The 14009-nt window shown below is 43.9% G+C and overlaps 1 protein-coding gene across 6 annotated transcripts in view; it reads left to right on the top strand.

Moving 5' to 3' along the window:
- SNCAIP (synuclein alpha interacting protein) overlaps window positions 1-14009 on the top strand; it is a 164109-nt gene that overhangs the window by 68085 nt on the left and 82015 nt on the right. The gene's annotated exons all lie outside the window — the stretch shown is intronic.

Raw genomic sequence — 14009 nt, forward strand, 5'->3', positions numbered from 1 at the left:
CTGCAATCTCGTTATATCCCCGGAGATGATAAAACAAATTCCTCTTGGGAAGCTGTTGTGTTTTCCGCCACCCTTCGCTGGAGCAAGCAGGACTCTGTCACAGACCATCTCAGAATCGTCCGGATGATACCAGTTCGTGTTCTACCCTTAATCAGTTTTGTCAACATAGTGGATCAAAAAACCCAGGTCTCCTCACTAAAAAGTCCTCCAAATGCCTAAAGATTTCAGCTTTGAGGAGGAGACATTTGAGAGGACCAGGTTGCTATTTACCATGAAGCCATCTGCGGACGTCCTTGAGATCACCGCTTGTGCCGTTCTGATCCTTGTGAGCGTTGTCGGAAATGTGTGTTTATTTTTTTCTACAAGGAGATGTAGCCCTGGCCGGTTACAGACATCCCATCTTCTGATGTTCAGCCTTCTATTCGTCCACCTCGTTAAAAACGTGGTGGTGAATGTCATGAAAATTGTTTATTCTTCTGGTTTCGTGTTGGATTCAGCTGGCTGCAGAGTCCTGCACTTCACGGCAAGCCTGACCACTTCCCTGGCCATCTGGTTCATGTTACACTTTGCCTTGTCCTACCACCGGAAGCTTTACCAGACTGTCCACCCCTCGAGTGAGGCTGCCAATCTGGAAAATCAGAAGCATTCTTTGAAGGTGGTGTCCGTGCTTTGGGTGGCTGGTGTGGCAGTATACGTCCCCGTTTTGCTTTATACCAGAAAATCCGAACACCGGAGTGCAGGAAATGATACAGACCCCTTGTCTCCCAACAGGATTTATGTGGATTGTCTCACAGACTTTGGAAACAAGCAGGTAGCCTTTTACTACGGGAAAGTATTTTTGGTTCTGATTGATACTCTTCCTTTAGCCACCTTAGTCTTTGTCTGCCTCTGGATGTCTTTCCTCCTCTTGGAAAGAAAGAAAATGACATATGGCGACATCTGGATTGGAGATGATGATTCAGAAACTGAAATCCTTAGAGGGGCCAAGTTCAGTATTTTATTAATGTGGCTGATCACTCCACTTTGGATTTCTCACTTTATCTTAGTCTATTTCTTAAAAGACTTGGCAGCCTGTGTCTTTTTTCCAGCTGTTCTCACAGCACTCTCTTCAGGTTTCTCGGCTCTCAGTCCTTTCCCGCTTATGTTGGTGAATTACAAAATGAAGTTGGTGTCCCTCTGTGGTCCCAAAGAGGAAGAGCCCACACCACAGCCTGCAAAGATTACTTTTCCTCCATATGCTTAATGGAAAAGAATTCAGTTGTTTTGGTTTTTTTTTTTTATTACGTTTTTATTTTGATTCCAGTATAGTTAACGTATAGTGTTGTACTGCTTTCAGCTGTACTGTGTAGTGATTCAGCATTCCATACATCACCCGGTGCTCATCACAAGTGCCGTCCTTAATCGCCATCATCTATGTCCCCCACCCACTTCCCCTCTAGTAACCATCGGTTTAAAACACTCAGTTTTGGAGCGCCTGGGTGGCTTAGTCCATTAGGCGTCTGAGGTTCATGATCTTACAGTTCGTGCATTGGGGCTCCGCGTTGGGCTCTGTGCTCACAGAGCGGAACCTCCTTGGGATCCTTTTTCTCCCTCTTCCTGCCCCTCCCCCACTCTCTCTTACTCTCTCAAAATAGGTTAAAAGACATTTTTAAAAATCTTTAAAAAAGCTAAAACACTCAGTTTTAATAGCGGGGAAGCAGGCCCCAGTCCTAGAAGGTGCAGCCGAGGCTTCCCTAGCCCTCATCCTAGACAGTTTCTGCAAGGGGGCTTAAAGACCCCCTTCTCCCCGAAATCAGAGCTCTGAGGGAAATGGTAAGAAGATACGCAAACACTTACTTAGTAGAAGCTGAAGAAAAATAGGCATCATAACATTTGTCCTTTGGGACAATGCCAAGATTTTGAATATAGAAATTCTAGAGTGACTCAACAAAGGAACATAGTCTGGAAATAAACTCATTGTAACAATTAATATATAATGTATGTACTCTCTGCAAGGCGTTGCATTCAAAAACAGCATACTGTTGGGGCGCCTGGGTGGCTCCTTTCGTTAAATGTCTAACTTTGGCTCAGGTCATGATCTCAAGGTTGGTGGGTTCGAGCCCTACATCGGGCTCTGTGCTGACAGCTCAGAGCCTGGAGCCTGCTTCACATTCTGTGTCTCCCTCTCTCTCTGCCCCTCCCCTGCTCACACTCTGTCTCTTTCTCTCTCAAAAATAAATAAACGTTAAAAATGTTTTTAATAAAAAAAACAAAAACAAAAACGGCATATGATTGACACTGAGGATGATACTTCCTAGCGGAATTCCTGAAGGTGCTTGACAGTAACCTTGTGTTTTCATCTCGTGTTTTTCTTAACATGCTTTGCCACGTATTGAAAATCGTTAGTTAAGCATGCAGCGTTCAGTTTTTGCACTTTTAGTCATAGTACCTCATCTCAGCAGGAAACAGACTGTGTTCATTTTCCTTTCTCTAAATGTCTTTAGTAAATTAGGGATAGATGAAAGCATTGGATCAAAGAATTAGTGCTTGCCAAATCATAGTCTGCGTATATGCACAGACATGCAAATATTTGGTTGCTGAGCCTACCATGCTTGCTTAATTGCCTACATATCAGAGAGTACTCTTCTTCAGGAAAAAAAAAAACATTTATTTTATGGAGAGTTTATTTCCTCTTTTGGTTATTAAATTGGTACATTCTAATTGGAAGAATTGATAAAATCTTCCCAATAATCTGGTTTCTGGACTTGGAGTCAATAAAAATAAGCATATTATAAACATAATTAAAAATACATGGCCAGGATTTTATTTTTCGCAGTTAGCCAGGATAACCACTTGGACTGCTTCAGATTCAATGAGTAATTATTTTAAATATCTTCTAATGCATACATATTGTATAAGCATGGAATTTTACACTAATTCTCATTAGATTTTTACATTTTTTTTTCATTCTCCTCCTTTATTAGTAGACCTGGGATATATAATACTGTAGTTCTAGTGACTGGATATCCCTATATTGAGATTCTTGCTCTAAAAAGGCTGCGTCTAAAATTATAAACCTGGATCTCATTAACAGGAGAAACTTAGAACATCTTTGTGGCCATAAAGTGCTATGGAGAAGAGAAATTTTAAAGTAACCAAGGCCTAAATTTTGTAGAGTTTCATAGGCCGGCATCTGTCCCTTGTATAGCAGTGGGAATTAAAACATACACACACACACACACACACACACACACACACACACACACAGGCTTAAGACCTCGTAGTTTTCTGGGTGGTCTTCATGGGAAATGCTTACTGGAGTCCACGGAGGCAGTTTAATCAGAAGGGCACTCGGCATGGATCCTGCATAATGAAGTTAACATCTGTGGAGGTGGGGGAGTGGGGAAGAGGTCACCATCTTTTAATTAAGTGCAGATGTAGCCAGGGCTGGGATGAGCCATTGATCTTAGGTAGCAGTTCTCAAATGTGGTTCTGGGACCAGCAGAAGCAGCGTCGCCCAGGAACTTGTTAGAAATGTAAATTCCCAGGCCTCCCACCCAGGCCTTCTGAATCAGAAACTCTTGGGGCTGGATCCAGAAACCTGCTTTAATAAGCCTTCTAGATCATTCTCATGTGGGCTGAACTTTGAGAACACTGGTCTTGCTTGGTAGTTTATTCCTTACAAACACTGAAAGGTAGGAGAAGGAAGCCAAGATAACAGGCCTGATGTAGTCCGTAATGCTCTCTGTGCATAGTGCTGTTGCGTCTACTCTTGTCTAAAAGGGAATCGAGATTGTCATCTGTGTTCCATACATTCTCGATAATAATTGCCAAGCAAATCCACTCTAGAAATCAAACAATCTTTGCAAAATCAAGAGTGAAGCATGACCACTTCAGGTGCGCCAGAAATTTTGGAACTGGGAATTGGATAGTTTCCTGTACATAACTGAGTAGGGGATCCAGTTCCAAAATTATTCCATAGTTCCTTTCCAGAAGCCGGTGCAAGACACGACTGGCTACGGTCCAGGCTCTATCTCCCAGTGCTAGAAATGTTTCCTTTTTCTTCCCAAACAAACAAAAGATATTTTCTTTTTGTTTGGGCCTTATTAGGTCATAGTTTTGTCCTTGTAGAATTGATAAGTTTTCATCTACCACAAAGAGTAAATCATATTCTCAGTGAATGAACAACATTGCAATTCCCTTTTAAAAACTATTTTTCTCGGGGCGCCTGGGTGGCGCAGTCGGTTAAGCGTCCGACTTCAGCCAGGTCACGATCTCGCGGTCTGTGAGTTCGAGCCCCGCGTCGGGCTCTGGGCTGATGGCTCAGAGCCCGGAGCCTGCTTCCGATTCTGTGTCTCCCTCTCTCTCTGCCCCTCCCCCGTTCATGCTCTGTCTCTCTCTGTCCCAAAATAAATAAACATTGAAAAAAAAAAATTTAAAAAAAAAACAAAAAACTATTTTTCTCTTTAACTCTCTCTCAACCTCCATAAGTCATTCACATTCCTTGTGGGATCAGGGTGGCAGATGAGACAGGACTGTCATGGAAGGACCCTGGAGAGGGGTCGGAGATGGTCAGGACTGTCCTGAGATCCTGGTTTGATTTCAGGGGGGTTCCCACTGCCGTATCAGCCCACACAGAATCTTCGTGTTAGGAGATCTTCTGTTCCTCCTTCCAAATGCAGGATTCCCATCTTTGGCTCCTGGAGGATCCTTCCCAACTTCTAGATGAACAGTTTCGTGCTGGTGTGGTTGTGATCTCAAAAAGCAGCCCATTCCACTTAAGCCCATTGCAGTCGCCATTGGTAAGAAGTCTTCTGAAATGGGTGTTTCTGAAACTTCCTTTAAGATCTGCCCCTGGAGTCGAATCTTCCTTTTACATGGTGGCTCTTTATAAAATTATGAGAGGGAGAGGATATTCTCTTCTCCAGCTTAGATATTTCCTTAGTGTTGCCACATGAGACTGAGTTTTCCGACCACCGGCTGTCTTGACCTTCTTATTCTGTCTCAGGACATAACAGCTTGCCTCTGTCCTTCTTAAAAGTGGCATGTAGAACCGAATATGTTATCACTTTCTTGTGTTTATGTGTGTGTTACTATTTTTTCTATTATACATTATTTTGTCTTGGGCAGCTACTATAAGCATAGATTTCTCTCCTTCCTCTTTCCAGAAAGAATTTCAAATATTAAATTTCTTTTTATAATATTTATTTACTTTGAGAGATAGAGAGTAGGGGAGGGGCAGAAAGAGAGGGAAAGAGAATCTGAAGCAGGCTCCACGCTGTCAGTGCAGAGCCTGATGCGGGGCTCGATCTCACAAACCATGAGATCATGACCGGAGCTGAAACCAAGAGTCAGAAGTTCAACCAACTAAGCCACCCAGGTGCCCCATCAAATATTAAATTTATGTTAAATCTCTCTCTCTCTCTCTCTGTGTCACACACGCATGCGCACACGCACACACACACACACACACACACACACACACAGATTTAAAAGTGCCTCTAGGCTTAAAAACTAAGGTCTTATCAAGCTCTTAGGTTCTAGTGTAAGTTCATTGTCAGCCTTTAGATTTTAGAAATAATGAAATGATCCCCCAAATTATTTGCAAGAATTTTGAACTATAAGCTAATGCTCAAAACTACAAAAAGACCAATCTTCATGAAGATTTGTCAGAGCAGCCCTGACCTCTGGAGTTTCTCCAGAGTGAGATTCTCCAATATCTTACCTAGCCTTTTGAATAAGACATAAGGAAGGATCATCATAATCATTTCCTTTGAAGATGAAGTCGAAGTATTAAACCAACTAGCTATGCAATATAATGTTTTATGGACTAGTTCCGGGATCTCTTTGGGTAAGGGATGGTAGGTGGAAAAAGATCTGTACCCTTTTCTCTCATGATGATGATCATGCCTGCTATTTTTTCTATTTAGACTCTGCTGGAGAGGAGAAAGGGCAAATTGTTTGGCATTGCAGTTTGTGAGCACCCAAAGTGATACAATTAAGGGCTAAGGATGTGTGGGGAACTCTGACCTAGTTGGTTCAAAGACATGCCCATGTTTCAGAGCAAGCCAGAGGGCAAACTAGAAGAGTCCCAGAATTAGTAGGAAATAGCTTGTCTGAGCTGCCTTTCTCCTACTTAATACTACTTAATTTTGGCCAAACTATTCTTGTATTTTCCCATCTGTAAAATGGAAAGGATATGATTGCAAACCATGATATATACCCTCTGCCTCCTCACAGAGTTGTAATAAATAAAGTCAGATGTAAAAAAAAATTAAAAGTGACTTGAAAACATCAAATGTCTGGGGCAGCTGGGTGGCTCAGTCAGTTGAGCGTCCAACTTCGGTTCAGGTCATGATCTCAAGGTTGACAAGTTAGAGCCCCATGTCGGGCTCTGTGCTGACACCTCAGACCAGAGCCTGCTTCGGATTCTGTGTCTCCCTCCTTCACTCTGCCCCTCTCCCACTCATGCTCTGTCTCTGTCTCAAAAATAAACATTAAAAAAAAAAAAAGAAAACATCAAATGTCTGATACAGGCACAGTTTAACACTGCAGTTTTGGCCAACTGGGAAAAGGGAGAAAAGCCAATTGAACATCAACAGCCCCGGCTGTGTGTCTATGAGGCAGTTATAGAACCTCTCTGAGCCTCGATTTCCTTATCTCCACAAAAGAAATTCTAAAGATATTTGTCTTTCAGAGCCTTTATGAAACATAAGTGGGAAAGTAGATGTAGAAGCACCCAGGCCCTGGGTGTAAAGTTTGTTCCAGACCGAGCACCAGACCTAGACCCCAGTGCAAAGTTTTGCTTCACTACTGTTCCTGTGGGCAAACAGGAAGTATCAGCAGCCCTCCCCTAGGAGCTAGAGCAGCCGGGTCAGTTTGTTATGGTGAAGTCTCTTGCTTGATGGCAAACATTCACTTGTATTTTCTCCAAGCATGCCAGAAAATGTAATACTCTAAGAAAATGTGCTGTGTTTACACTCCAGCTTTGGAAATAATCCCCTGACCACCCCAGCTTACCCCTCTGCCCTCTACCCTTCAAGACCCCTTTTTTTGGGAGCACAACAGCAGTAGGTGTTCAGTTGGTGTTCTCCATCTTTCTGGAAATTCTGCTCAAGAACTCTCCACCTTTGCCCACACTGTAATCACTGCCTGGGACACCTACCCCCCCCCCCCCCGCCCCCACAGTCCTACAGCTCCCCTCCCCATTCATACCCTCGTTCCTCAGTGTACAGCTTAGACCTTACCCATCCCAGTCAGACTGCCTCATCTCCAGGGCCTAGGTTGGCTGTCTCAGGATTCCTGTGTATTTATTTCTCTCAGCAAGGACTACATTTTATTGTCAGGAATTGTTTGCTTCTCTGTGTCACCTTGGACTGCGTGCCCTGTACGGGTGTGGAGAACAGTGTATTATTACCCAGAATTTACCTACAGGGATAGTTCATAAATGAAGAAGTGGATGAAATCTCCAGAGCTCATGCTTTCTGCCTTAATCCCTCGTGTATACTTCTTGGCTCTCCTTCAGTTGCCTCTTTCCAGTAGAAATTTCTTGCCTCTATCATTTTTCTCCTTCAAGACTGGGCATTTAGCGACTGCCATGCTTCTGGCCACTGTTGAATCAAAGAGTCAAAGAAACTGAATCCAACATTTGGAATGAGTTGCTTCCTTGCCAACCAAGCTACTGAGCCAAGTGGGGACGACATTCATATATTTCACTTTTTTCCACCCATGCCTTCCAGTACTTAGTGTATGATTTGGGAGGTAGTGGGGAGCTCTTGTTATAATAAAGGAAGTAAGTCCAGTATCGAATGTGCAAGCTTTCAAACTAAAAATGTATCCCAGTACAGATTTGGCTCTGTGTGTGTGTGCGTGTGTGCGTGTATGTGTGTGTGTGCGCGCCCGCACGCGTGTGTGTAGGGATGTAGGCTGCTATGTTTTCCCAAGTACTGGTGAGTTAAAGAGCAAAGAAAGCAGCTGTAATGCAAATCGAGTGAGGTTACCTCATCCCCGACAAAGCACTCTGCTCATTTATTTTGACAAGCCCAACTTGGGTTTAATTACCAAGCCTTGTAGCAAACTGGTAAACGGAGCAGTAGTGACTTTGGCAGAAAAGGAGAGATCTGTGTAACGTGAGCCTCCAGAATGAGTCCATGCTGACTCCTTGTAAAATGGAGTGAGGCAATTCATTTTAAGAAGAATTTCGGTAGAGCAGTTTAGGTAACGTGTGACTGTAGTCACAAATCCGTGAATCTTTTATGAGCCAGGCTCACCGGAATGTGTCCATTAAGTCAGGGTAATTTCTCACAGAAATTCTGTTGGCCCTTCCAAGCTTTTTCCACTGATGATGCCATCATCCAACAGACTTTTGGAAGCCTTCATTTTGAATTACTTTTAGAGCCTGTTTTCAAGTCACAACCAAAAAGTTAAAAATATCACCTGAAGATCAGCACAGTACTAGAGTGAGGGAAGGCTTTTTTTTTAAAATAAATTGCTTGCCTTTTATTATCCAGTTGGTCTTAGTTACTTTGAGCTCCTGCCCCAGATTGAGCCTTCCCTCGAAGGAAACAGTTGGACCATCCCTGAGGTCCCCTATGAGAGGGTGACATGGTGTTGATAGACCCATTAGGGCCATGAGCCCCTCTGTACACTTTAATAGGCACTTGGAGGGACTTCTGTTCCTGGCAGATTATCAAAACGCCATGAGAATAGAAAAACTCCTTCCAGACATGGTGAACAGTTGGTGCTCAGGATGTTGTTCTTTATCTCCTCTAGCAGCCACTCAGAGTTTGGGTGAAGTTTCTCCCACTACTTTTGGGGAAGTAGTAAAAGACGGGGGAAATGTGTCACCATCATCAAAAGAAGGGGGAAATGTGTCACCAACAGGTTCTGCACAGCCTCCAGGTCCCAGCCACCTAGGCTCATGTCTCCACATTCTGCTATTTCACTTCTTTTTTCCCTCCTGTAAATTTTCCTACGGAAGTTGGTAGCCCTCAACCATTAGAACCTGTTTCCTTTACCTTTCTCTGCTCTGTCACTCACTGGCTACCTTCCGTCTTCCATCTTTCCCCAGACCTTAAAAAAAATTAAGCACAGAGCCTACCTGCCTCAGTGAGTAACAAACTGAAAGTTGCTGGCATTGATAAAGAGAAATGAAAAGCCCGGCTGAGACTGAAAGGGAATGATTTCAGCCAGTCAACAGTACCCAAGGCGGACAGATCTTGTAAGAGGTGTGTTGGGGTGCTGCTCAGTCGGTTAAGCGTCCAACTCAGGTCATGATCTCACAGTCTCATGAGTTCAAGCCCCACGTCGGGCTCTGTGCTGACAGCGCAGAGCCTGCTTGGGATTCTCTCTCTCCCTCCCCCTCCCCCACTCACATTATCTGTCTCTCTCAAAATAAAGAAATAAACGTAAAAAAAAATATTAGGTGTGTGGGGTGAAGGGGGACAGCATTACAAAAGAAAGCCCTTAGGACCTCAGAGAATCTGGGACAGGTGACTGCCGCTTGGAGGGTGAGGGCTGATGGGGAGGGGGAACGGAACAAATTTATAAATGACCGGGTTTCGAGATCCCAGAGGGGCCCAAGGCCAACTATGATGCATAGCAATAAAAATTTCATGTAAAGGATTTTAAGCTCGACTGCCCTTTCTGGGGAGGCTGAAAAATATTTTTCACCTAAGTGCAAACCCACTCTGGTCGGCCCTGCATAAGGTTAGCTCTCTTGCATCCAAGCTGCTAGCCTGGCCAGATGGAGGGTGGCCTTGGTTGTGTGTGTGTGTGTGTGTGTGTGTGTGTGTGTGTGTGCTTGCACTTGACACAGCTGGCACCCTTGCCTCTGGTCACAACAGTGAAGTGGCTCCCCGTAAATCTCCAACACCAATTTCAACAAAGCAAGAACCCTTCCTTCCTCCGGGGTGAAGTGAAGGAAACACAGTCCCCACCTTGCAACATTTTATGACCTTGGTGGAGGTTTTCTTTCTCTAGACCTTAGAGCAAATGGAGGCTCCACAAAAGTATGAATCGTAACAAGCTGGTAATTTTTTTTTTTTGGTAAGAAATTGTTGCTGTTGTGGCATGAGAATTTAAAACAATCTCAGAATACAAATTTGATCTTGGAATACAAATGAAATAAACATGATTTGTCAGGAGGCACTAACAGAAAGGGGTGGTGATGGTCCTTATTGTTTCAAGCTGAATTCCTTCCAAGGATCACACACTCAGATGCCCCCAAGGCCAGGCAGGGCTCAGTGAGGAGAGCAGAAAAGGGGAGCTGGTGAACTGGGGAGCACAAGCCTGTCTCTGAGGCAGCTCAGCTGTAGCCAGTTGTTGTCATGGGGAATATGCATCCTTGTTGGCCAGAACATCAGATATTTTTAAAGCAAAGCCAGAAATCCAGAATTTTATGTGAAATCACCCAAGGTCTACAAATTGGCAACTAACTCGGTTTTTTTAAAAACATTGCTAGGGCCAGACACATCACATCTGTGGGCCAGACTCCACGCACGGGGGCATCCTGTGTGTGTCCTCTGTAGCTGTGTATTCCCTTAGAGCATGTGGTCAGGAAAGGGGGCCCACTGCTTTCCACTGTGGGCTGGTGTGTGCGGTGGGACGGTGTCCCTAGAGCAGGATGAGAAAAGCGCCCGCAGCCCAGCTCCGTTTCCTTATCGTGTTGGAAGACTATCCGCAGCTGCTCTAAGCTGACCTCATCCCTTCCCATCTCATCCCGAATTCCTCGGAAGGGAGTGTCCAGCCATGCCAGGTGCCCCGTGGAAGGGCAGATGCAGAGGGCGGGGGCAATGTCATGATCCCTTGGGACAACTGTACCCTCGCTGTCTACTGAAAAGGAGCAATGAATTTTGGGAACGTGGCCGGATCGGTGAACCATGGGCATTTCTGCACTTTTACAAACGAGGATGTAACACTTCCAAGGTGGCCCCTGGGAAGAGAGAAGCCCTGAAACCAGACAAGAGGAACTGGGAGGTAGAGAAAATAAGGCATCTTAAGGAGATGACTGCATCTGGAAGCCCATTAGGAGTAGAGAAGGGTCCTGGATGCCTTGACCCCTTGATCTGAGTGTGGACCACCCAGCCCATTGAGATAATTATATGCAGCGGCTGAGGTCTTCCTCTCATGAGCTGGAACTCTTATAACTTGTGTTCTGGCCTACGGAATAGAGAATCTCACTGCTGGGGCGCCTGGGTGGCTCAGTCAGTTAAGCATCCAACTTCAGCTCAGGTCATGATCTCAAGGTTTGTGAGTTCGAACCCAGAACTGGGGTCTCTGCTGTCAGCCCAGAGCCTGCGTTGGATCCTTTGTCTCCCTCTCTCTCTCTCTCTCTCTCTCTCTCTCTCTCTCTGCTCCTCCCCCACTCTCTCTCTCTCTCAAAAATAAATAAACATTAAAAAGAAAAAAAGAATCTCACTACCATCTCCAAGTGTAGTGTAAAGATTGTCTGCTTTAACGTCATGCTTTATATCATCCACTGGCTGTGTCCCATTAGAATGGCTGCACTAGAGTGGATATTGCTCTTTATATCATCAGAACACCTCAAATAGGGGCTCACTGATTACTTGTTAATTTGCTTCGGTAAGACGTGTTCATACGCGTTTTATATGTGGTCTGTATTTCTAGGTACTTAGAGATCCACTCTATCCCTGGCTTTGATGCATGGTTTTCTGCTGCTTCTCCCCATGTATCCATGTTTCTGGTGATATGCTTTTGTCTGTGTGCTGTCCTCACCCCCACTATTATCATGTGTTCACCAAGACCATAGGATCAGAGTCTGTATGTCAACAATTCAACGTGGAGCACAGATGTAGTGAAAAGAAATTAGACTGGAAGAAAGTCTATTAGCTGACGAGCTAGAATCCAGATAGCCTGGGTTGTCCCAGAATCCACCAGAATGGAAGAGAAAGTTATTTTGTGTAATTTGCAAATATGAGTGTGTATATTTTTCTCTGCACATCTTTGTGAGGATTGAAGTGATATATTTTTGTACCAAGCAATTTACTTAAGGACCTCTTTTAAGATTTCTTATAAACATTAAGATTTCTGGATATGTATATATCTATGTATCTATATATACATATATCTGGGATATATATATATATAACAAGTATTATATTACTAGATATAATATATAAATATGTACTAGCAGTATGTATTAATAGTCATTATTTAATATCCATTATTTATTAGGATAATTAACATAATTATTTTGAAATTATTACAATTTTGTTAATATTAATATGTAATATGTAACCTTGATTTGCAATATTATATATGTATATAACAAATACAAATTAATTTTCTTTTCATTTTCATTTTAAACTTTAACGTGATTTCAGAAGAACTTTTAGGGGTACCTGGGTGGCTCAGTCGGTTAAGCATCTGACACTGGCTCAGATCATGATCTCGTGGTTCATGGGTTCGAGCCCCACATCAGGCTCTGTGCTGACAACTCAGAGCCTGGAACCTGCTTTGAATTCTGTGTCTGCCTCTCTCTCTGCCCCTCCCCCACTCATGCTCTCTTTCTCTCTCTCTCTCTCTCTCTCTCTCTCTTTCAAAAATAAATAAACATTAAAAAAAATTCTCAATGGGTAATCTCATTTGAACATGGTAGTAACATCCTAATCCTTTCTTGGATCAGCTCTGTATCCATTATAATTAAAAATATGTGAAAGGTGCATGAGTGGCTCAGTTGGTTAAGCATTCAATTCTGATTTCAGTCAGGGCAAGATACCCAAGTTCATGGGTTCAAGCCCTGCATCGGGCTCGGCCCTGACAGCACCGAACCTGCTTGGAATCCCCTCTCTCTGCCCCTGCACCTCTCATTCTTTCTCTCTCACACACACAAAATAAATAATAAATAAGAGAATACATAAAACTTATAAATAAGCTTAAATATATGTGTAAAAATGGTATATGCATGCGGGAAGAGAAGAAGAGGAAATACTGAGAATTAAATCAGCTGATGGTTCTGAGTTATGGATAGCAAGTGATTCCCTCCCCCCATTTATTGTAATTAAACCATTTGTGTAACTTAAAAACAAACAAAAACAACAACAAGAATGCCTCAAAATGAGAAAGCAATGCCCCTGGAGTAAGAGTTCCTTTTCAAAAACAGGCATTTTTACACTCTCAGTCTTACACTTACGAAACCCATTTTTATCAGCCTGGATTTATTTCCACTTTCCAATAATGTATTCCTTAGTGGTCTTATTTCTTGGTCTCATCAAGATACCCCTTGATTAGAAAACCGAACGAGGGAAAAACTAAATTATTTCCGACGCTCCAGTCTGCGTACCTGAGATAGTTTCTGTAATACCAAAGACAAGTTCCTGGAAATGCGGTCTTTTTCCATCTCCAAGGCGGCTGTGCGGGAGATGCTGTGCACTAAGGCACCGCCAGGAGATCTATATTTCTGTTCTTGACATCTGTAGGTGCCACTGCCACCGCCAATGGTGATGATGATAAGTGATGGGAAAATGAACTGGGAGGTGATGTATCTTCCTTGACAGATTTAAAGGATTGCCGCGGGCAGCCCTGAGGCAAGTGCTGACTGAGGACATTCTGGCGCCTGCGTGGGTCACCGTGGCACAGTCAGGCAAAGCTGTGAAGAGCTGGGAGCAGTGCACAGACTCTCTGCTTTCGATCTCTGCCTGGATCCTTTTTGTGCATTGGGGGTGCGGGGGTGGGGGAAGTGGACGTTGTACTATAGAGTCTGAAGCATCCGTTGCTGTGGGTTAGTTGGTCTCCGTCGTGTACTTGGGTCATTCCTGTGGGGAGCCGGTGTTGACGGCGCCGTGTGCAGCTTCCAAGGCTATGCCCGCAGTAAACAGGGGAATAGGGTGAATATCCTAAGATTTTGAGGCTTTCACCCGGGGTGCGGTAAGTGCTGGTTGTGGGCTGGGTGCCTCCTAATATTGGTCAGCGGGGAAGTGTCTGACCTGAGCTATGGCTCTAGCAAACCCAGGCAAATACAGACCTAGGTGAAACAAAGGACCCTGGCTGCTCCCTGGGGAGCCTGAGGT

Source organism: Prionailurus viverrinus, chromosome A1, assembly GCF_022837055.1.
Source record: "Prionailurus viverrinus isolate Anna chromosome A1, UM_Priviv_1.0, whole genome shotgun sequence".
Lineage (NCBI taxonomy): Eukaryota > Metazoa > Chordata > Mammalia > Carnivora > Felidae > Prionailurus > Prionailurus viverrinus.